This window comes from Triturus cristatus, chromosome 5_2 (assembly GCF_964204655.1).
Source record: "Triturus cristatus chromosome 5_2, aTriCri1.1, whole genome shotgun sequence".
Classification (NCBI taxonomy): domain Eukaryota; kingdom Metazoa; phylum Chordata; class Amphibia; order Caudata; family Salamandridae; genus Triturus; species Triturus cristatus.
The window spans coordinates 765998529-766023127 of NC_140588.1; positions in this window are offsets into that span (position 1 = coordinate 765998529).

Sequence of the window (24599 nt, forward strand, 5' to 3'; positions counted from 1 at the left end):
CTGAAGATGACCATGTACTAATGACAAAGTTCGAAACGCAGTCAACGCAATTGTGGCTGCAATTAATGGAGGACACATTGTTTTGTTTGTTGAAGTTTCACTGTTTCCCTGAAACACCTTCTTTTATGTAATTTCTCCTTGTCTGCCACTTGTCTGGTTGTGTATGTTTATCAAATGTTATATGTACCAGCTTATATTTCTGAGCCTCATGACAATTTACTGAATACATTTTTTTTCTATATGTTTGTGCTATGATAATTTTGTGAACACTCTGAACCATTGTTTGGATTAAATATTGATTGTCCCTGGTTCAGGTGGTTAGGGCTGCCCCTTTGGTGGTTAATTAGTCCAACCAGTACCATTTAATTTCCCGGACCTGGGTACCTGTAGTCCACTTTTCTTGGGACTTATAAGTAAATTACATGTGCCTATTGTGGTTACACAAATCAAACCATGTTTAGGTGAGAGAGCACATGCACTTTAGCACTGGATAGCAGTCCTAAAAACATCAAAAGCAAGGTCAGAAAAAGAGGAGGAGGAAGGCAAAATGTTTTGGGTGACCCTTCAGAGAGGGCCAATTTCCAGCAAGGAAAACAGACAGGGAAACACAAGAACAGTAGATGGTTCAACCAGTTGACATCAGAAACTGCTAACATTGCTTTGCATAAACAAGATTTGACAATTTCAGTGTCATTTTTAGTGTCTTCTTATGTGTGAATAGCCAAAACGTATGTTTGACACTATCTATGGTTTCTGTTTTATAAGAATGTATCAATAGTACGTCACTAAATATTAAAATTAGAAAATATATCAATATTGTCCTCAACATTATTCAAAAACAAAAACATGATTTATTTTTACCAAGTTCCTGAGTGCCAATGTATTCCACAGCTTTAAATTCTTGTATTAAACACAAAATATTATGATCTACATTATATACACATTGCTAGCATTTGTTCCACTACATATGTATGGGACATTAAATGTGAGACATGACACTAAACAACTTTCAATCCATGCATACAATATTACATTTTATATATGATAAGCCATGCTGGCACTTGTGTGCCTCCAGATAAGCATGGAGGGTTCAGAAAAATGTTTTCTAGAAGTGGGGATAGACTGTAATACCACAAATGGAGTTGGGTAGATACCCAGAGCACCTTCTGCCTCAGACTGGCCCCCCAACAAAGGTCATGTCCTTGCTTGTAGCACTCCCGGGCTCTATGAGTATGAACACCCACTGTACTTTAGTGCCTTGTGATATTCTGTCAAATTTATTTGTGTGCTGCAATGCATAGCTGGGTGTACATCGAAGGGTATTTTTGGGGCACCCCACTCATGATCACCTCAAATCCCTTATGGGAGAAAATAAGGAACCTCTGTTCCTTATCCTCAGCCATTTTTGGGGTTTCCTAGGGAAAAGAAACAGTAGGATTGAGGAGGATCTGTGATGGTCTTTGAATGGGTCAGGAATGGTCTTCTTCCTGTTCAAAAAACTAACTTCATATTTGTAATGGACGGCGGAAACCACTGCCCCCACTACACAGTTCTCTGACTCTGCTCTGACGTTTTATGCCTAGTAAGCTAAGGCAGAAACATCCTGCTGGTTTGCATAATAAATATAAAACTAAAGAAAGTGAAGGGTACAACTGCCAGAAAATACTAGCCATATTCTCTGGAGCAAACAAGATTGATCCACGCTTCACTGCCTCCAACACTGCCTGCACAGTAAGGAAAGGGTTAACAAATAGTAGAAATGGGTAAAGGAGTATAAGATGAGAGAGAAAACAGAGACATTGAATATCACTGTTCTAACTTGTCACTCTGCTGGGCACTAACTTCTGCTGGAAGAAAGGTATATGTAAAGATAATAGAACATATCTTATTAAACTGTCATAAATGTTCTGCATCAAACTGCAACAGTGAAAATTATATATCTTAAAAGTACCCTTTTGTTACCAACTCCCTATGTTCTATTAGAACATTGGAATGTTGAGGGCTCCATTGAAGATAATGTAGTAGTTCCGGACATACAATGGCTGGTAAAAGCCCGGAGCTCCAACATTGCAATGTTTGTCTTCATATTTCTTTCTTTTTACTTGAGAACATTCTACTCTCAGTGGGTGGAATGTTCTAAAAGCCTTATAGCCCTTGTGCCTCAGGCTATACCAGCTGTTAAAGGTCCTCTCTCTCATTATAGCCCCTTGCCTGGGTCTCCGGCTTATAACTCGAGTTTAGGGTATTTAACAACCAGTATATCCCTCGACAGCAGGATATAAGGCTATAGTAAGACAATGTTATTCCTGGTGCTGCCAAGGATTAAGTAATATATTTATGTGAATCCTCCTCTTACTTTGTCAAGCTCTGTAAACATGTTCAGATACAAAATTGAATTAGAATTGCATTTTGGTTGTGGCATCATGGTAGTGCAACAGTGGTGTCTCGAGGTGGCAAATGTGAATGGTGTCACATTCCACCATTCATAATTGACTCACCACTGTCCGTCCACTGTGAAGCAGCCACCACACTAGCAGCACATGTGAATTGTGAGGGCACTAGTTGCTCAGCCTCCTGCAGATCCTGATCTCTCTTCTGTGTCCTACTACCTAAAATAGTATTACTGCAAAACTACCTTATGTATTCAATAATGCTTTGGTGAAAAGGCCCAAGGGCCCAATTCACAATGATTGGTGTATAAGTTGGGTATAGTAAGCCTGGGTAACTTCTTTCTTACCCCTGGATTTTAGGAGTAATGCAAAAGTAAGTAACAGCAAAATATTTGTGATTTGGCCCCGGAGTCATTAAGCACAAGATGAGTTAAAGCACTACACATGCTGAGCTGCAAAGTTATTTTTCCATTGTTTTGTGTGTATGTAGCTGGTGTGTGTTAAACAATGTATATCTAAAAATAAGATTATGTTTTTTGTTTAAGGTAAGTGAAAAGGCAAACATTACTCATTTAGGAATGTTTTGCCTACTTGAAACTACAGTTCACGTTTTCTTTTCAGACGAAGAAGTGATGAATCCCATCAATATCTCCTTGGCTTTGCCCACATTCCTCGGGGGAGAAGAGCAACTGAATAAGTGTTATAAAATTAAACAGCTGTTTTGTGTCTTGGGCTATTTTTCCTCATGATGCTAATAATTGGAATTCTTAAGAACAGATAATGGAATGTCCTTTTATTTTTCCTACAAACAAAAGAGTTTTTAACAAAGTTGCATTCCATCAGCGGACTAAGGGGTTCGCGGAATAACAATAACTGACCTTGACAGAGATAAATCTGCATTTTTCAAATGTTGCAGATAGTGCCCTTTGGTTACAGGTGGGTGACTCATGAAATTCCAAAAATTCCCTTTTTTGAAGATTGATGTCAGAAATGTTAATTACTGCTATTGGGCCCATATCTGTGGGAGAACAGAGAGGGGGGAATCACATTGTGTGCAGGTGGACGTTCGAAAAAAGAATTTAATCAACACATGATTTTATTTCTATCCAAACTAATTCACACATGTTCACCTCTGGCCCATGTTCGAAATGTGGGAAGGTGTGTGGCATACTCACATCTGAGATATCTGTGGTTAGTGGACAACTCCTTTCACTATATGAGCCTTGACTTGGAAACTATAACATGCATGCAAAAGACCAACGAAGGCATGCATCAAAACGCTTCTACCTACATTGGAGGCGCTGGTACACTAATGCTGATAAAAGGAGTGATCATTTCTATGCAGGATTTCATTTTTACTTCCACCTTAGGTGTAGCAATTAAGGGTAACTATCACTTATAGTTTCAGCAAATCAGCGGCGCTCCAGCCCCATGAAACGTGCAGTCCACCCGACTTATTTAGACATGGGCAAAGTGCATATGGCCTCATTTATGAGGTTTTTCCAAAGGGCAGGCCTTCCTGCTGCGCTGCTGTACAGCAAAAGAAAAGGGCAGGAATGTACCGTATCAATCAGATACAGCGCATTCCTGTCCTTTTCCCCTGCCCCGGCGCACCATGGTGCAAGGGTGCCTGCATTGCAGGGATGATAAATTTAGAGCAGGAAGGAAAACTTCCTGCACAAAAACAATCACAAAAGGCTTTTTCCTCTTTCTATCTGTGCTGCAGAACATAGAAAAAGGAAAAACGAGGAGAAATAAAGGTATTTCTCCTTGTTGTGCCTCCCTTATGCCTTCCCTGGGGAGGTATATGTTTTCGGTGCTGCCTCAGAGTTACGATTTTTCGTAAATCTGGGGCAGCGTCAAACAGTCATGGATGTTGTTGGGAACACCCCCTGCAACTTCCATTACACGATGCTCTTATGCAGAAAACTGTGTTAAATGGAAGAATATTTACGAGCAGCGTTAAGCCAAAAAAAGTGATGCCTCATAAATATGGAGCAGGCTCCTGTGCCATGGAACATTACAAAAAGAGACGTTCCGGCGGTGCAAGAGGTCTCATAAATGAGGTCTAGGGTATCCACTACCTAAGCATCAGCTGACTCCAAAACTCTTGACCTGACCACTCGTCCGACACTTCTGGATGACAACACGATAGCCACAGTTGCCTCGCCTATTTAAGGTGAGTCGGCTATCTGTATATTATCATAAGGCATGACGGTCCTGGGCAGAAAATTCCATCAGTGGGCCCAACGAGCAGGGAAAAACTCCCTGCAAGTCAGGGTCATTGATTTTTGCTTTGTGCAGGAATGTGCCGTATCTATGAGATACAGAGCATTCCTGTCCTTTTCCTTTGCACTGGCACACAATGGGTTGCCATGCGCTAATGCAGGCACCCTTGCACCATGGTGCAAGAGTGTCTGCATTGTAGGCGTGATTGTTTTTGTGCAGGAAGGTGAACACCTCCCTGCACAAAAACAATCACGAGAGATGTTTTCCTCTTTCTGACATACAAAAAGGGAAAACCAAGGAGAAATAAATGTATTTTTAGTAATTGTGCCTTGCTTACACCTGCCCTGGGAAACATTGGAATCTGATGCATTTCCAGGTTTATGAAACCTAGTAAATCGGGGAATTCGACAAATTCCATGGATGTTGAAGGGGAACACCCACACCAACACCCATTGAATGCCCCTTTCATGCAGAGTAATGTATGAAAGGGGGCCATATATACAAGGCCAGGAAAAGCCATAAAGGGTGGCTTTAAGTGGCCATGTAAATATGGGCAGGCACACTGTGCCGCCGGGAGTCAAAAAAAGTTACGCACCGGTGGCGCAATGGGCTTGAAAATAAGCCCCTCCATCTTTAGTATTCATGCACCAACTGTAGTGGTCTCTTGTTCTGTGAATCTGCTCGTTCTCTTTGCACAGACCTAGCACCTGTGTGCAGAGAAATACACCTACAGATTAGAAATCTGCTGGGGCATATCAGTAGAGAAGTCAATTGAATGTAATACGTTCAGTAACAAAGCGAGCTCAGGTTGGTTTGAAACTCGTGAATATTAAAATGTTTATTCATGTATGTTTTCAAGAACTATTTTAATTGAAAATGGCAATAATCTAAATGGCTGATAGACTAACCTTAATTGCCTCTGAGCAGAAAACAAACTTTAAATTGTGATTATCTGTTTTAGGGCAATATAGGGGTTACTTTGAATAATAAAACAAAAAAAAACATTGATTACAAACCCCAAAAATTAAAATTGAATGAACACCCAGCTCGAATTCTACAGCAAAATTACTAAGACTGAGAGATGCACACTACAAGATTTTTTATATCAATGCCAAGCTTTGGATGGAGTGTTGAAACTTTTCAAAATCTCACCCCAATCACAGATCTGGGTTTAATCCATCGCTATTTTGCTCGCCACGTCACCGCAGTTTGGACCTAGCCATATGCAAAACATTCTTGACCCTGCTCCCCATGGGAACGGTCCAGCACGAACTGCCAGGTCCACGCTGGACTGGAAACAAGCATCCTGGGATCGGTTTCGGGGTATCACCCCTCATCAGCCAAGCTAGCGTGAATCTAGTGGCACAACGAACACGGAACCTACATCTGGGCATACCCTTACCCACATACAATGCACATATTAACATCACAAAATAAAATAAAATGATGGACTAATCAGCCAGGCTATCTTGAATCCAGTGGCACTGAGAGCAAGGGACCCATGTCTAGGTATACCGTTAGCCACTTACAGCGCAAATAGCAACATCACAAAAGAAAATAAAATGATGGAAGGATTGTTGAAACTTTTCAAACACTCACCCCCAATCACGAATCTGGGTTTAATCCATTGTTATTTTGCTCGCCATGTCACCACATTGTGGACCCAGCCATATGCAAAAAAGTCTTGACCCTGCTACCCATGCGAATAGTACAGCCAGAACTGCCAAGCCAGGTCCTCCCTGGACCAGAAACAAGCCCGCTGGGACTGTATGGGGGATTCACCCCAAATCATCCAGGCTAGCTTGAATCCAGTGGTGTAGTGAGTAGGGACCCACGTTTGGGCGTACCCTTAGCCACTAAGGGCACTCATACAAACCTGCACCTGAGATCTTGACACAAAATACCAAGGACTGGAACAGAGAGGTGGACAGGATGTGGAACCAATCACAATCCACCTTTTCGAAGCTGTAAAATAGCTCCCAGCGAGAAAATATTCAGATCGTAATCTGGAAGAAGGGATTGAAGGTCCAGATCTGGAGGCCCTTGTGGTGGGATTTTTCTCTGAACCCATGAGAGAGACGCCAGGCGAGGTGAGGTTGTAAAGCATGCACAGAGTCGGTCCATTGGCTCCTGGAGGAGGGATGCACCCCGAGACATGCTGATGAAACTACATATCTTCAATGTTAAAGAACTGGTTTTACAGGCCGCCCTGAAACTACAGTCAGTCTTGTTTCAAGGAGCAACATGTTCACTTCCCTCTTCTAGTTCAATGCTCCTGCCACTCTGGCATGCCGCCTACAGTTTAAGCCAGTGACTGACAATCTACGCTATGACCATAACAAATACCGATGAACCTACACCTTGCGTCTCTCCTTCGACTACCAAAATAAATCCCATCACTTCATGGAGCTAGTGGAGGCTGCGGTCATCCTGGGGATGTTGCTTCTAGTGCCAGGGTCAAGGGGTGGAGATTTTACTGGATCAGCAAACAACTCTACCAATGGACAAATGCAGTTGCAGTGTAGAGTGAAGCACCAAGGAAAGCGGTGGGCCTAGAACTGAAATTATACCAATGAACTACACCCCCTGATCAGAGAACTTTGGGACGCAGAACTCCTTTAAACAAATCTCGTGGGCCTATACTCGTAGCATTCTGTGAGTGATCTAATTCAGAATGCCGCACTTTCTAAGTCGACAAGCAATTGAGATTCCTGCAGACATAACTAAGGACTTTCCCTGTCTGGTGCTCCTCTGAACTATACCACTGCAATGCTAATCATCAAGTTACTTCAGAACTCATGGGTATCTTGCAGAATACCATAGCAGCTTTTTGACCAAAACACCTCAGGGCTTTATTATGACTACAGCAGTCCATTGGACTGCCGTAGTCGTGGTGGCGGTCCATGGACTGCCAGACTGGTGATGCACCCGTCATATTCTCACTATGGTGGCCGGATTGCCACAGAACAACTGCTGCTGCCAGGGATCCGCGATCTCTGCTGGTCTTGCAGCGGTGTAAGGCTGGGAATACGCTGGTGATGTTGCTGTGGTTCAGCCAAGCATATTAATAGTTTCCTTACCGCCGCAGTTTTCATGGCTGTGAGGCCGCCATGAAAAGTGTGGTGGTGAGGAAAAATTGGGCCTAGCCTCTGTGCCATGGGGTGCATGCATGGGGGCACATGGTGTGCCTCTCTGTCTGCATGCACCACCGTTCCTTTAGGGCATGGATTTGATGATCCATGCCCTGCAGGAACTGTCTTTGATTCTCTCATTGTGGTGCCTATTTCAAAGGCACTGCTGCGGGACCGCCAAAAGAACTGCCCACCAGAGACTTTAAAAGTCATACTCTGGTGGATGGTGTATTTTGGCTTTGGCGGTCTCACAGTGGGGCGGCTGTATGGTGGCCCTGCAATGAGATGCCAAAGTCAAAATAAGGCCCTAAGTCAACTATGCCAGATGTAATTTTACGTTTTTGTTGGTAACCTAGATTCCCAGGTTTTATTGTTTATTTGTTTTTGTTGGGTGGATCATTAGGTCAGTCGAGGATTTGGGTGACTAGAGCTAGACAAGGCTTCTATTCCCACTGGCATTGGGCTGTAGTGTTCCACCAAAATTCACTTTATCCATGGTATTAAACATATTGTCATGGAGCCACAGACTTTGGAAATACTTACTTGACTTGAGAATCCATATAAAAGTGCTACAGGAAACACACCTCAAGCATCGTGAGGACTACAGGCTAAGACACGAAGCATACCCCCTGACATACAAATTGCCTGCTAGCACTGAACACAATTGAGTAGCCCTCTTCTTTCATTCTTCCTCCAAACGGTACTCAAGACTGACAAAGAGGAAAGAATAATATTGGTAAACGGGAACATTAAATGATGCATTTGCACGATGACCTCAATGTATGCACCCAACTTGAGACAATCCAACTTTATTTCCTCCCTACTTTCCCTGTTGGGTGGATTTGTGGCGGGTGAATGTATTTGATGGGAGACTTTAAATGTCAACCCACAAAGTAGAAGAGACGAGGGATAAAACTGTCTCTGACTCCCTCATACACACTTAATCACACACGACAGAGACAAAGTATAGCAGGAAAAAAGCAAGTATAGCAGTCTAGGATGCTTGAAAGTGGGAAAATCAATAGATTTTATAATACTGCCCTCACACACCCGAGAGTGTCATGCTTCATCATTGGGCCGCATCATACACCAAGGTGCAGACCAACACCTTTGGTGGAGCGCAATTTTTTAGAATGAATGATGAAAGTCGGTGGTGAGGGTAAAGTATAAAGACAGAACAGTCAGAATAAACACAAAATTGTGCTTCTAAGAGAAAAGGACAACAGATAGTCTCTCAAAGTGAAGGGACCAAAAGAAAAGCAGAACATCTATTGATTTTCCCACTTTCAAGCATCCTAGACTGCTATACTTGCTTTTTTCCTGTTATACTTTGTCTCTGTCGTGTGTGATTAAGACTTTAAATGTACCTGGGATCCCACTGTAGATAGTACACACCCCCCTAGAACACAAACATAAACATTCTCTAAGGCTGTGAAGCAAGCTTTACTACAACTAGGATTGGCAGGCTCATGGAGAGTGGCTCATCCCACAGCCCAAGACTATACCTTTTTCTAACACTCACACTGCACATACTCACAACTTGATTATATTTTGATTAGCCAATCCTTGCAACACCCTATTATGGGAGCAGCTTCCATCCTATTGCGCTCTCAGGCCATGCTCCGGTGGAGATCATGCTGGGGTTACATGCCCAAAAGCTAGATTTTGGCGATGGATCTTTCATCCCCTCTCATGCGGGATTGTCTTTTTCGAGATTTACTCCGTAAGGCCATCGGGGACTTATTTAAATTGAACAATCCTCAGGACAATAACTACTCCAGGATGTGGGATGCCTTTAAAGTCAGAGGGAAATGGATTTCATCGATGTCTACCCTGACTCAGCAAAAGGCTCGAGAATGACTGGCACTTGAGGCTGAACTCCCACTAGCTGAGCAAGCTCACAAAGAGCCCCCTAGTCTAGTCCTTCAAAGGAAAACATAGCCCTAAAAGGGAAGCTTGACATCTTACTGCCGCTTAAAAAAAAACACAATGGGGTTAGGTTGCATCTGGCGCAACAGCTGCGGATTAAACATGAAAAGGAATACATAAGACAGTTACACGGGGACTCGGGTCAAGCTATATCTATAGAAGCTTTTCGAGACTTTTAAAAACACCTAAACACATCGGCCCCCACAGATGAAGCAGCGCAGTTAGGGGTATATTCACAAGAACGTGTGATAACTACCGCAAGAGTAGCGTAATGCTACTTTCAATATCACGGCCCATCGTGGGAAAATAACACCGTGACAACGTGGGCTTCACAACCAGGCGGTAGCATGTGATAGTCACCAGACAACGCCCCAAATGTTTCCATCAAAATCAAGGCCACGATGGCCTACACTTCGGTCCAGTAGGTCACAGAGTCTTCATTTGGCAATGGCTGAGTTTGTATCAGTGTACCAGCATCATCGCAGAGAAGCATCCCCTCTCAGCCCCGGTGACACTAAGTCTGTTCCACGACAATCATGGACACTCTCTGGTCGAACTTTGGTGGCGTCTGAGCCTATGGACTATAGGACAATAACTACTCCAGGATGTGGGATGCCTTTAAAGTCAGAGGGAAATGGATTTCATCGATGTCTACCCTGACTCAGCAAAAGGCTCGAGAATGACTGGCACTTGAGGCTGAACTCCCACTAGCTGAGCAAGCTCACAAAGAGCCCCCTAGTCTAGTCCTACAAAGGAAAACATAGCCCTAAAAGGGAAGCTTGACATCTTACTGCCGCTTAAAAACAAACACATATGGGGTTAGGTTGCATCTGGCGCAACAGCTGCGGATTAAACATGAAAAGGAATACATAAGACAGTTACACAGGGACTCGGGTCAAGCTATATCTATAGAAGCTTTTCGAGACTTTTAAAAACACCTAAACACATCGGCCCCCACAGATGAAGCAGCGCAGTTAGGGGTATATTCACAAGAACGTGTGATAACTACCGCAAGAGTAGCGTAATGCTACTTTCAATATCACGGCCCATCGTGGGAAAATAACACCGTGACAACGTGGGCTTCACAACCAGGTGGTAGCATGTGATAGTCACCAGACAACGCCCCAAATGTTTCCATCAAAATCAAGGCCACGATGGCCTACACTTCGGTCCAGTAGGTCACAGAGTCTTCATTTTGCAATGGCTGAGTTTGTATCAGTGTACCAGCATCATCGCAGAGAAGCATCCCCTCTCAGCCCCGGTGACACTAAGTCTGTTCCACGACAATCATGGACACTCTCTGGTCGAACTTTGGTGGCGTCTGAGCCTATGGACTATAGGGCAGTTTTCATCCTCATGTAGCTGATACTTAATTGTTGGTGGCAACGAGGCTGTCGCATTTCACTTCAAACCTTCTGGCGTCATGCCCTGGAGGACACCTTCCACTGACCCCCGATACCCTCTGCAACATTCACCTCGGACATTGATGGTGATCCGCTCAAGTCACATGGCCATCTGACTGCAAGTCACCGTCCCGTGGCTGGGTGCCTGTGTCGGCCGCTGTGCATCCGGGGCCACTAACTCTGTGCTAGTCAGGTCCAGGACCTCTTCTTCTGAGATATTGGATGGCCCCTGAAGCGTTGGCCATGGAGTCATCAACTCTCAAAACAAGGGAGCCTAGGGGGTTAAAGGGTAGGTGGCCCCCCTCTCAAAGTCATGAAATACAACAAGACCTACCCCGTACACAAATTTATTTAAAAATTCTTAAGTAGTGCGCAGGTACTCAATGTCTGTAGTGCCTGCCTCGCTCTCACTCAATGGTGTTCTTACCACATATATATAAAAAGAGTTGTTGACCGCTATAACCGGGTGCAGTCACTTGGCGGTGGCAAAAACAACGTGATACTTAGTGTTAAAAAGTTTCCCCATCCTGTAGTGCTGTAAAAACCTGCTAGTGATCAGATCAAAACCAAGGAAGGTTAAAGAGGTAAAGAAGGTGTGATAGGACGTCAGCGCCTCACGGAAGCAGCCCCAACGAGGTATATGTAGACAGGTACTCGCCTACTACCTCCTGTTGTCATCATCGGTCGCTGCCGCCCAAACAGAAGCAGTAAAGGTGGAAAGGAAATTTATAATGTGCGTCACTCAAACCCTCGTGATAGTCCTAATGACTAGTGTCTACAGGGCAACCTATGTATTGAAATGGTGTATACTAATCTACAAAGAGCAGGAAGTGTCGACCCAAATTTGGTGATTTGAGCCTGATCAGGACTCAAATCACTCGAAAATAAAACCGAGCAGCACTACACTGGCTATACGGTACTTTATTCTCAGCTGTGTCGCTGCTCATTTAAAAACCGACATGTTTCGTTGCCTTATTTACTTTACCGGCAACTTCATCAGGGCTGGGGTCGACTGGTCTCTCTGCAACGCTGGTGTAAACCAGCAATAACTTTTGGTCAGCACCCTCAAGATGCTGTTTGGCAGCATACCTGCACCTTCATTGTGTAAGTGTCTGAGGTATTTTGCACCAACCCTTTGGCTGTTTCATTCAGAGCTGCGGAACTTCGTTTCTCATCAGTCTGAGCGTCGGTACTGGACTCACCCTCGATCGAGGGTGAGTCCAGTACCGACGCTCAGACTGATGAGAAACGAAGTTCCGCAGCTCTGAATGAAACAGCCAAAGGGTTGGTGCAAAATACCTCAGACACTTACACAATGAAGGTGCAGGTATGCTGCCAAACAGCATCTTGAGGGTGCTGACCAAAAGTTATTGCTGGTTTACACCAGCGTTGCAGAGAGACCAGTCGACCCCAGCCCTGATGAAGTTGCCGGTAAAGTAAATAAGGCAACGAAACATGTCGGTTTTTAAATGAGCAGCGACACAGCTGAGAATAAAGTACCGTATAGCCAGTGTAGTGCTGCTCGGTTTTATTTTCGAGTGATTTGAGTCCTGATCAGGCTCAAATCACCAAATTTGGGTCGACACTTCCTGCTCTTTGTAGATTAGTATACACCATTTCAATACATAGGTTGCCCTGTAGACACTAGTCATTAGGACTATCACGAGGGTTTGAGTGACGCACATTATAAATTTCCTTTCCACCTTTACTGCTTCTGTTTGGGCGGCAGCGACCGATGATGACAACAGGAGGTAGTAGGCGAGTACCTGTCTACATATACCTCGTTGGGGCTGCTTCCGTGAGGCGCTGACGTCCTATCACACCTTCTTTACCTCTTTAACCTTCCTTGGTTTTGATCTGATCACTAGCAGGTTTTTACAGCACTACAGGATGGGGAAACTTTTTAACACTAAGTATCACGTTGTTTTTGCCACCGCCAAGTGACTGCACCCGGTTATAGCGGTCAACAACTCTTTTTATATATATGTGGTAAGAACACCATTGAGTGAGAGCGAGGCAGGCACTACAGACATTGAGTACCTGCGCACTACTTAAGAATTTTTAAATAAATTTGTGTACGGGGTAGGTCTTGTTGTATTTCATGGAGTCATCAACACCATTTCTCTGTGGCCCTGCCTTGTACACAGCCTCCCGGCCCAACAGCGTCCCACCAGGGCTCAAACACCAAATCGAGTCATGACCGGCCTGGACCTGGCATCACCCCAGGAGGCACACGCCACCACCGCAAGGACCACCTCCAACAGCCATCTGCCAGAGTTGAAACAGTAGTCCTGACAGACTTGCGGAGTTGCTCAGACCTGTCATGGATGCCATAATCGGCCTGATACCCTGCTCAGCACTCCAGGTGCCAGTGACTCAGTGCACCGCAAGCCATTAACCGTTACTGGTTGAGTTTTCAGATGGAGTGGTTGCGCAGCAATGTCACATCAAACAGTGTGGGAGCCCTGAGACGTTGATGGGAAAGATGATGCAGGTATGATACACGCCACCTCATCTGCATCAGGTATCTGTCGGAGGGACACAATCTGAGACTTTTTCTTCACATGGGCGCGCTCTTCTCCGGTGTCCCATCCCCAGTGCACTGCAACTCACGGACACTTCTGTTTTCATGTTGGCTGTCCCCTGGACTTTCTCCGGCTCCCTCCATAATGCTCAGCAGTTGACTCTTTTATGCATGTGTTTTCTGTTTACGTTGCACTGGTGTCTAATGTTCAAGTGGTTGCCAGCACCAGACATTCCGTGTGTGCTGGCTAACACTCACCCCACACACATCCAGCACAGGCGTCACTGTACATGTTGCCCTGCCAATAAAGGGGCCGGGCGCACAGGCCCATAGCCAGTTCAACATGATATCTGCATGTGTCCCTGTGGTCTTGTTTGCATGAGGGCCCTGGGCCCTACGCCATTACATTGTGCTGTGTACATCGGATGCAGACGTGTCACCGCAGGCAGCGGGTTGGAGCTTGGACATGTAGCTTTGTCGTCACCCACTCAATTCGTAAGAGGAGTGGCCAGGGCAGTCGTAGGCAGAGCCAGCATGGGTGTGTGACTGATATTTAAGCGCCCCTGCCCATGGTTCTGTACTGTGAATGTGCAACTGCATGTGTTTCTGTGGTAGTGTGGGTCTCCTTGGTGGGGTGTTGGTGGCCCATGAAGGGTGATGGACACCTACGGATGTGTCCTGGTTGCCATTCCATGGGTTTGCCCCCACCCACACCTGTTGTGCCACCTCCTTTTGGCATGCAGGAACATGGCATTGGGGTGCAATGTGTGGGTGGGTGAAGTCTTGTGGTCCAGCTGTGCTTGCGGGGGCTTCCTACTGTGTGGTCTGTTGCAGGCTTGGTGTTCTCCTCTGAGTAGTTTGGCTGTCTGGGTCCTGGTGGGGGTTGCGTGGGATATCCATGTGCCTTTGTAGGGCATCGGTGTCGACGGTGTGGTGGTCCTCTCCAGCATCACTGATGTGTTGTATTCTGTGCTCTGCTAAAGGTGTTATGTGCCGCTCTGTGATGTGAAGGGGAGGTGCGTATTGACTTTGCGTTGACATGTAACTTTGTCGTCACTCACTCAATTTGTACGGGGAGTGGCCAGGGCAGTCATACGCAGAGCCAACATTGGTGTGTGACTGATATTTAAGCGCCCCTGCCCGTGGTTTTGTACTGTGAATGTGCAACTGCATGTGTCTCTATGGCAGTGTGGGTCTCCTTAGTGGGGTGTTGGTGGCCCCTGAAGGGTGATGGACACATATGTATGTGTCCTGGTGCGCATTCCATGGGTTTGGCCCCCACCCACACCTGTTGGTCCACCTTCTTTTGGCATGCAGGAACATGGCATTGGGGTGCGATGTTTGGGTGGGTGAAGTGTCGTGGGCCAGCTGTGCTTGCAGGTGCTTCCTGCTGTGTGGTCTGTTGCAGGCTCGGTGTTCTCCTCTGAGTAGCTTGGCTGTCTGGGTCCTGGTGGGGGGTTGCGTGGGATATCCATGTGCTTTTGTAGGGCATCGGTGTCGACGGTGTGGCGTTCCTCTCCGGCATCACTGATGTGTTGTATTCTGTGCTCTGCTGAAGGTGGTGTGTGCCCCTCTGCGATGTGAAGGGGAGGTGCGTATTGACTTTGCATTGATATGTATGTTGGCACATTGTGCAGGTTTGCATGCTGACTGTATGGCAATGTACATTGTGACTGTTTGGGGGGTGCTGGGTTCTTCTGCAGGACGTTGCTCCTCGTTGTCGTCAATGTGGGTGTGCTGTTCATGCTATATGTGTGTGCTGCAGTGTGACAAGGGCATTGGGCCCATGGACCTGGGTGATTGTGGGTGTGCAGTGTGCTGCACCTCATTGTGCATGTATGCCATTGTGCCCACTCCCCCGTCCACCCAGTCCCTGTTGATGTTGTGTCAGGTCCTCTCGAGATGTGTCCATATTCCCTACTCCTTGCACCGTCTCCACACTGATGACTGTGGCCTGGGTTTCCTTCAGCTGCTCTGGTGGTGCTGGACTGCCACCTCCTGTCGCCGTTGCTGCCTTCCTGTGGGCATCGGATTTGTGCCTGGTTTTGGTAGTTGTGTCATACCGGCGCATAATGGCCTCCTGGATTGGCCTCCTCGGCACTCGAACTGTATTTAAGGTGGTCTGCTAGTGGTCTGCTAGTGGGTCAGTAGTGTTCTGTCACCTCCATGATGCTGGTCTAGTTTTCCTGTGGTCTGCACCCCGTCTTCCTCTCCCTCTTCTCCTTGGCCTTCCCTGACCCCTTTGTCCCTTCCTGGTAGTCTGTTGGGGTTGTGAGGTTCGAGTTGGCCCCTGCTCTGTGTCAGGGTTTATCCATGTTGTGAGAAGGTGGCCTGATATATGCTGTCCACTAGTTCTAGTGGGCACCTTGTATCAGTCCAAACAACCCCTCATGGTGAATGGTTAAAGACAACCTTATGTGAAAGCTATCCTAGTGGTAGCTATGGAGAGCAGCCTTCAGGCTAAGTCTTGAAGGAATGTAAAGCAGCTTGTTTTACCAGTCTATAATCTCTTGAATGATCAAATGAAAAGACAACCACACCAGGTATATGTTCAAACTATATGTTTTTAAGGTTAAACACACCCCTCTAGTCTTTTTCTGAGACTGGAGTTCGAAGTACCAAAGTGATTAAGCATCAGTAAAAGTACAAAAACACGTTTGAGCCCTAGGGGCCTACCAAACCATATACTAAAAAAGTGGTATAAGAACCACGACCGTAAGAGGAAATAGGCCTATTGCCTCTAGAATCGCTAGGACCCCAAGGAACCACCCAAGGTAGGAATACAGGGGACCCACGGGAACTGTATGCAGTGTGGAAACATAACCGCGGGTTCCTATTACTTTCTATGGAGAATGTCGCGGTTGGAATTTTAAAGATTAGGGACACTTCTAATCGAGTCAGGACCAAACCCTCTTGGACTTAGGAAGTTCTAGGGCTAGAACCCACGAGAGTACCGGAGTACTCGAGTTACCTCACCCAAGGAAGCCAGGTGCATAGGTGTCTTTTGGTGTCGGTTCGCGTCGTCGATTTCTATGGAAGCCTGCAAAGAACTGCTGCTGCTGTGAAGAGGAGAAGTGTCCATAGAGATCCAAGCTTGGGTCTAGGATGTAAGGAACCTGAAAGCAGTGAGGACAGAGTCTGGGTCACTTGCTAGTGACCTAGGGCAAGATGGACCAATGTCCACAGATGTGGGGTGCTTCAGGTGAGTTGATGGGTGTCTTGACTCTTCAGCCACGAGGTCCAGGAGGTGTCGACGAAGTCCACAAGCCGGATTCGAGCTGTACCATGAAGTCTGTCGAGTGCTGCGGTGTCAGCGACCAGGAAGGACCCAACAAGCCTTGGCATCGGCAATTCTCAGGAAATCAGAGAAAGGACTGCGGTGCAGACCAGGAGGTCTGATGGACTCACCCAGCAAGGGTAAGTAAGTGCAAGTCTGGAGCAACCAGAAAAGCCCCAACATAAGTGGAGTTGCCTTCGTGGGGACCTGCTAGCCAGCGGGCTAGTGATCACAAAGGAGCCTTGAGCGGTCGCACTGGAAGCTGGCCCACGGGTCACTCGTGGAGTGGAGGCCAATAATCTTCGGTGCAGAAGGTGCTCAAGGCTGGGGCTACTCGGAGCCCAAAGCACAACTTCAAGGATGACCAGGAAGGCGTTGTTGCTGGAAAAGTTCACGGTGTCCAGGGGTCATGGTTTCACATTACCCACGATAGACACTGGCCTCATCTTTGCTGTGGACTCAGGGTAGCCTTGGTGAAGTCTGGAAATCCACCTCTGGGGATAAAGAGACTTCAGTGTCTGGCGGGAGCTTCAGTAATGCAGACTGGTTAGTTGCTTCTTTGGTGCCTGCCAAGCAGGGGAGTCACTCCTTGACCCCAATGGAGATTTCTTCCGTCTTCTAGTCGTGATAGAAAGTCGAAGGTCCAGGATATATGTTTCAGAGGTTCGTCCAAGGTAATCTAAAGTCCTAGGGACTGGATTCCTATACTTATACTAAGTTTAGGGCATGGACTAACTCTAAGGCTCCACCTATGGGTGGACCTGGGGTGGGGGTGGTTACACCCCTTCTCCTTTGTCCAGTTTCACACCAGAGCAGGGGCTGAGTGTTTGAACTGGGCTATGCACAGGGACACCTTGTGTGCCCCAGACAGTGTTCTCTGAATGCACCCACCCTGCCCCAAAACACATCTGCCTGTCTGGGGTGGTGGTTACACCTCCCTGTGACAGGAAACCTATTGTCCAGGCCTCCCCTGCCGGAGTTTCCCCAGCAGCAGGCGGCCAGACGCGTGTCTGTGGCAGTGGCATCCATTTTGTGATGCCAGGGCACTGAAAGGATTTAACCGAATTTAGCCGGTGTGAACATGTCTCTCCCTCTAGAAGGGTGGAATGCTACCCCCGCCACCAGAACTGGCGGGGGGGGGCTAGTATTCCAAAGCGTTTGACACCAAACACAACATGTTTTGATGCAGTCATCCCAAAGTTAGCATTTTCCACGAGGTTATAATGCACTTAAGAGTATATGGCATGGCTGTAACACAGAACATTATATATATACGGGTTGCGACACCTTTCTTTACACAATTCATCCGAATTTTTGAAAGTCCTTTGTGACATAGCGTGCTCAATGGTGTCGCGCCCAGCCCAACAGGCACGTGTTTGACTGAACTCCAACACTTGGGACATTTACTACTCCCATAATACATTTACTTGGAAAAATTATCGAATACTAAATACATTTAACATTTTTATAAGATTTCAAAGCAGCTGTTTATTTTTCATTGTCAGAAGAATGGGAAATCATTATATTATTTTTTCCAACATGAACTTTGATCTGAACATACGTTGTATACAATCGGTAATGGTTTTAAAACGACTACAGCTGCTTTGAAATATTATAAAAATGTTAAATGTATTTAGTGTTTGATAATGTTTCCAAGTAAATGTATTATGGGAGTAGTAGTGTTTTGAGGAGGCTCAAGAGTTTGAAAGTGGCGCAGGTGATAATTATGTGGAGATTAGGGGGCAGGCTGCTAGATGGGAGGAGCGAAAGTTGTTTAAAAATAGGTGGGAGAAAAGGAAAAGGAGAATTTTCCGTGATGGCGAGCGGAGGAAGTTTGTTTGTTAGCAGGTATGTGATGAAGATATGAAAGGAAGCGGGGTGGAGTGAGCAAAGGGAAGTGTGAAGAGGGATGTTTTGATGGGGGGAGAGGAAAGGGAAGGTTTAGTTGGGAGAGAGCTGATGGGGAAGGATGAGACTGGAGGTATAAGCAGTCGGGTAAATATAGTAATTTATCACTGTGCGAAACCAAGTTTTATAACGTTAATGTTAAAGTGAAGAGACCGAGCTTTGGACAGAGGCACCGAGGGGGTGATTGTGTCGAGTAATGTCAACAATACATTTAAAGGTCATGAATAGCTGAGTCTGTGACAAGAAGTAAAATTTGTAAAAATGAGACGTTTGTGTATACATTGGTGGTATGGAATTTTAATTATGGATCAGTTGTCATTTACAGTTTCCCCTGACGAAGGGCCTCTTTAGGCCCGAAATGCATTGGGTTTGAATAAACTGCTATCGATGAATTTTGCTTATGTCGTGTTGTTGATGAGAGGTGTGGATGGCCCAGCAAGAGCATTTGAAACTTGGGAAAGTGCCATAATACCTTGCATGCGGATTGGAAAGTTTCTGAGTACAAGAGTGGTGAATAAATGGAGTGAATAAACAACAGAAAAGAAAGTGATTTACCAATGAAGATAATAAGAAAATGTACTGCAAATGCAATTAGCTGTGCCAGTGGTCAGGGGCTGAAAGTTGTCCCAAGTGTTGGAGGGTTTCACAGAACAGCCCAAAGGAAGTATTTCCGAAAGCTGCAGAGGGGCTCAGCTCATGCTTGGGCACCCTCTCACATAAAACCAAGCACTCTGCCATCAGGATTGTCAAGGCCTGCCATAGGAGTGGCTTATAGGTTTATATGTGTCTGTATAAGGTAGTGATATAGGTAGCCTATACAACAGTAAGGGGTGCAAGCACACCCATACCCAGGTTGCAGTGGTGTCATTTTGGAGTGCTTCCCAGGCGTGGCATAATACATGCTGCAGCCCCTGGTAGACCTCTGAGGTACCTATGCCCTAGGTACATAGTGTACCATATACTATGGGTTTATAAGGCACTTCAGAATCCAATTAGATATGTACCTAATGTACATGGAAACCATTTTAGAGAGGAAGCAGCTCGGCTGTGGCCTGATTAGCAGGGCCACAGCCAGACTAAGGTCGAAAAACAGTGAAACACCAGCAAAAAGTGGGGGTACCCATGTGAAGCAGATCCTACTCTCCTACACGTGTTGATACGCACTTTGGATTGTTTTTGGTGTATTTTTTCTGTGGTTTTTATAGGGCATAGTTCCACTAGACACGTAGGATTTGCAGGCCTGTGGCTGGTTTTCTCTACTTTTTGTACCACGGTTGGCCTCATTGCATGTTTTTTTGCGTGTCTGTTCCACGACACTGATACAAACTCAGCCATTGCAAAATGAAGACTCTGTGACCTACTGGACCGAAGTGTAGGCCGGGGGCAGTGGTCAGCAGTGGCCCACAGCCACGTAATGGCAGCACGTGTCGCCGGATGGCATTGAACAGGGTTAGTGGCACCACGTGTCGCCGGCTGGCGTTGAACAGGGTTAGTGGCACCACGTGTCACAAGAAGCCCATATGGAACTATGTTTGACTGATCGAAGGGAGTCTGGTGCTGTTGCCGGTGGCCCAGCTTTGGGGTCACTGCCATTCATGACCGAGGAGTAGGCCTGAGGTGGCAGTAGAGTACGTCAACGAAAAAGGAGTAAAGCAGGCCCGTGCCGTGGAGGCCGTGATGATCTGAGTAGGCTGCCAAGGTCACTGGACTCGGGCCTGGAGCTTGAGCCGGAATGTGGTGGGCCCTCCTTGACACACGCCGGTGTCGGCAGGTGATCAGTGCGGCCTGGCTGTGCAGGGTCGGGCCTGATGGGTTCGTGGTCCGGCAGGCGCACTGCTTCGCAGGCCATCCCACTCCGGTCAAGCTTAGGGGGCATAACAGGCAAGATTTCCTTGAGGTCCCCCACTGGCTGTGGTGACATGGTTGCGTCCACTGTCCACTACACTCCATACAACAGCGGTGTATGTCACCATGGATATGGGTGTGTGCTACATGCTGTGGTCTGTCCAGCACATCTCCGCAACTCTTGGCATTGTGTACTTTGCCAATCAAGTTACTATTGCATCCTTCACACATGCCTGTTTGCCACCTCTCCCCACATTTGGCTGTTGTGTGGCTGAGGTGCCATGCCGTTGACGGCTCATGTTCACGTCTTGGCCAGGTAACCATTGTGAGTTGTTCTGGTGGGTGGGCATGTTGTTGTGCATGTTGGTTGTGATTTTATGACATGTGCATTGCCAGAGTTGTGATTTGCATGGTGTGGAGTTGAGGTGAGTGGGGTGTTCATTTGGAACTTGCAAAGGGGCTGTTCATTTCCCTTTGTGCCATCCTGGGGACGCTGGTTGCTGATGGACTGTCAGAGGATGGAGGAATCATGCACACTGGCTGGGTATTTGAAGGCAACATTGTTGGAGGTTCCACGGTGTTCTGTTGTTGCCTGCACATTGGGGTGCGACGTGTGCTTTCTGTAGCCGTGATTGTGTGCTGTGTCACCAGGGGGCACAGGTAGGACATGTGTGCTGTGGATTGCCCCCAACATGTGCATGCATCCTGCTATGGCGTATGATCCTTGCTTGGTCTCCAGCGTGACCTGGGATTGTGTTGGACATATGGGGTCACCATCACCCTGGGGTACTAGGGTGATGGTGATGTCCAGGACAGGTGTGAGGGACTTGGATGTGGCTGGCAGTGAGACACCTCTGACGGGTGGTGGTTGGGAGGTGCCAGGGGCCAACAGGTGCAGCCAAGCCCGCAGCTTGGTGTGGGAAGGGATGTTGGTTGTCCGCTGTGTTGGTGCCGTAGGCCTGTTGGGCATTGATGGTCGGGATGCGTGGGGTGGTTGTCCCTTTCAGCCTGTGGTGGACGGTGACATTGTCAGAGGTTGGGTCTGGGCGGCTGGTACGCTTCCCGGGGTTCCGCTGTCTTTGTGTGCGCTGCCTCTGTGGTTGTTGAGGGGGTTCTGGGTGTGGGGTGGGGTCCTGGGGTCGTGTCAGTGGGTGTTGTGGCTCTCTTGGGTGTCCGGGCCACATGATGAGTGGCTCCACGGCATCTGTTGCTCTTCCGATATGGCCCTGGGCTGGTCTCCCTTTTGGGTGCTGGCTGCTGTCTGACTTAACACCAGGTCAGAGCAGGTGTAGATTTCCTGGTGCTAATGCGCCTTATCACCTGTTTTGTGTTTTTATTGCCGATCTGTCTGGTCGTTGAGAATGTTGAGGTGTGGTGTGGTCACGACTTTTGGCACGGGAACGCCCACTTTGCATCTCATTAGCGATAGTTGTGGTGATCCTCTGTGGCGATGTTTTTTGCGGCTGCTATCGCGGGTAAACTGGTGCTGTGGGCTGTTAGCACCAGCTTGTGAATAAGGAGGTAAATTTATCGCCACTTTGGCTGCGATAAAGTTCCGATGACTCGGCGATAAATCCCTCTGAATATGCCCCTTAGTGTATCTGACTGGAGTGGAGCTTCCTCATGTGTCTGCCACCCAAAATGAGATTTTGTAAGTAATGTTGAAGTCCAAGCAGCCGTTGACACCCTTAAACTTGAAAATCACTTAGGCCTGATCGGTTTACCACCCACTTTCATGGGACTTTCAGCTCAGATTTGGTACCCCACCCGACTGCTTTTATTTATTTTATATAGGCAGTTCTCACAGAGTGTCACAAACAATGGGTGAGGCCTTAACCTTTGTAATTCTGAAGCTCGGTAAGGTCTCTCATTTATGTGCATCTTACTGACCTATTGCTTGGCTTAATTTTGACACCAGACTATATACGAAGATACTAGCCAACAGGCAAGAAAATATCATACCGGACCTGATCCAGCGGATCAGTTTGGATTTATTGAGGGGCAACAGACCCACAATAATTTGTGGAGGGTGGTCTATCTGGTCGAGAAGGCTACTAAAAAGCATACCCCAGCTGTCTTTCTGACACTAGAGCAGAGAAAGCTTTAGAGCGTGTGGACTGGCCTTTTCTTCTCCATACATTGTGTTGAGTTTCCTTTGGTGACCGGTTTATAGCTATGATTCTGACCAACTATGTCCACCCACGGTCATGTGTTTGGTGAATGGGACTGCCTCAGACATGTTCAGCCTGGAGTGTGGCACAAGACAGGGATGTGCCTTATCCCCTCTTTATTTGCCTTTAATTTGTTCACAGATTATGTTCTATTGTCCCTTACTTTCCCTCAAACATCTCTGACAGCTTTGCAAACTGAACTTCAAGCTTATGAGGCTGTTGTGTTTTTTTGTAATAACTTCCCAAATCATTTGTCCTCAACCTGACTCTACCTACTAGTGGAAAATAAATAACATACTTGGGGATAAAGATCACTCTGAAAGTGGCCGACATGTATAGAGTGGACAATTCCCCTCTCCTGCACAAGCTTAAGGCCAGTGTTAAATGCTGGACCTCGCTATATTTATTCTGGCTTCTTCGAGTTAATGCTGTACAAATGTAAGTTTGTACCTTTTGCAGGCACTATTCATTGGAATCAATCAGGGTTTTTTCTCTTCCTACGGCTCCTTGAGCACTCACTTTATTTGGCAGGATCGTAGAGCTTGACTCCAATACAAGAGGTCGACATTACCTAGAGACGCATGGGACTGGCCTTACCCGACTTAAAACTACAGTTGATGGACAGAATGCAGAACAATGTCATACATTCACCCCAGTACAGAGATCTGGGCCTAAATCCATCGTTTTTTTGCTCACCATGCCATTCCAGTTTGAACCCAGCCATATGCAAATCAGTCTTGACCCTGTGCCTCATGGAAACAGTCCAGCACGAACTGCCAAGTCAGGTCCTCCCTGGACTGGAAACAAGCATCCTAGGACCGGTTTCGGGTTTCACCCCTCTTCAGCCAGGATAGCTTGATTCCAGTGGCATGGAGAGCATGGGACCCACATCTGGGCATACCCGTTCCACTCGGGGTAAAAAATGCAAAAACTACAGTTGATGGACAGAATGCAGAACAATGTCATACATTCACCCCAGTACAGAGATCTGGGCCTCAATCCACAGTTTTTTTACCCGACTTCTCACCATACTACAAAGCAGCCCAATTGAGAGTGATCTCTGAGTGGTCGGTGATGGAATCGGACAAACACTGGCACCATATGGACAGAGTGGTGGTTGCCAGATCCATCTGCATTGTACTGTGGAACCAAAAGCAGGACAGGCCACTCAACGCTTATCTAAGCACCATGACCAAAACCACCCTTGAGGTCTGGGAAGTCAATTGTCAATGAATATGTGACGTTACAATGCGATCATTTAGATGGCGATACGTTACTTTGCGGTTATTACAACGCAAGTCGTTACAATGACTTAAGCTAGAGGTGCTGGATTTAGGAATAGTATGAGTTACTGTTCCAACTCTAGTGTGTGTAACAGCAGGGAAGGTGTTGGAATAGTAAATCATACTATTCCTTAGTGTAGAGTGCCATCCAGCGCAAGTCGTTGTAATGACTTGAGTTGTAATGACCGTGATGTGATTGTATCACGGTGTAACGACCGCGTTGTAAAGGTTGTTCGCCATTGACTTTAATCTACCAATCATAGAACAATACCACTACACCCAACTGAAACACTGGGTATCCAGAGATCAGGTTTACAGCCAGGTACTCTAATCAATGGAAAAGTTTGCATGGAGAGTGGGTAGACCTCAGGGCTGTGTAGCCTTTCTCTACTCGCTCCTGATTGCCACTGCTCGCACACCCACCCTTCAACATATTGTTTTCTGGGAGCAAACTTTGGGAACGACGATCACTATAGATAAGTGGTGTAAGATCTGGAGGGATATTGTTA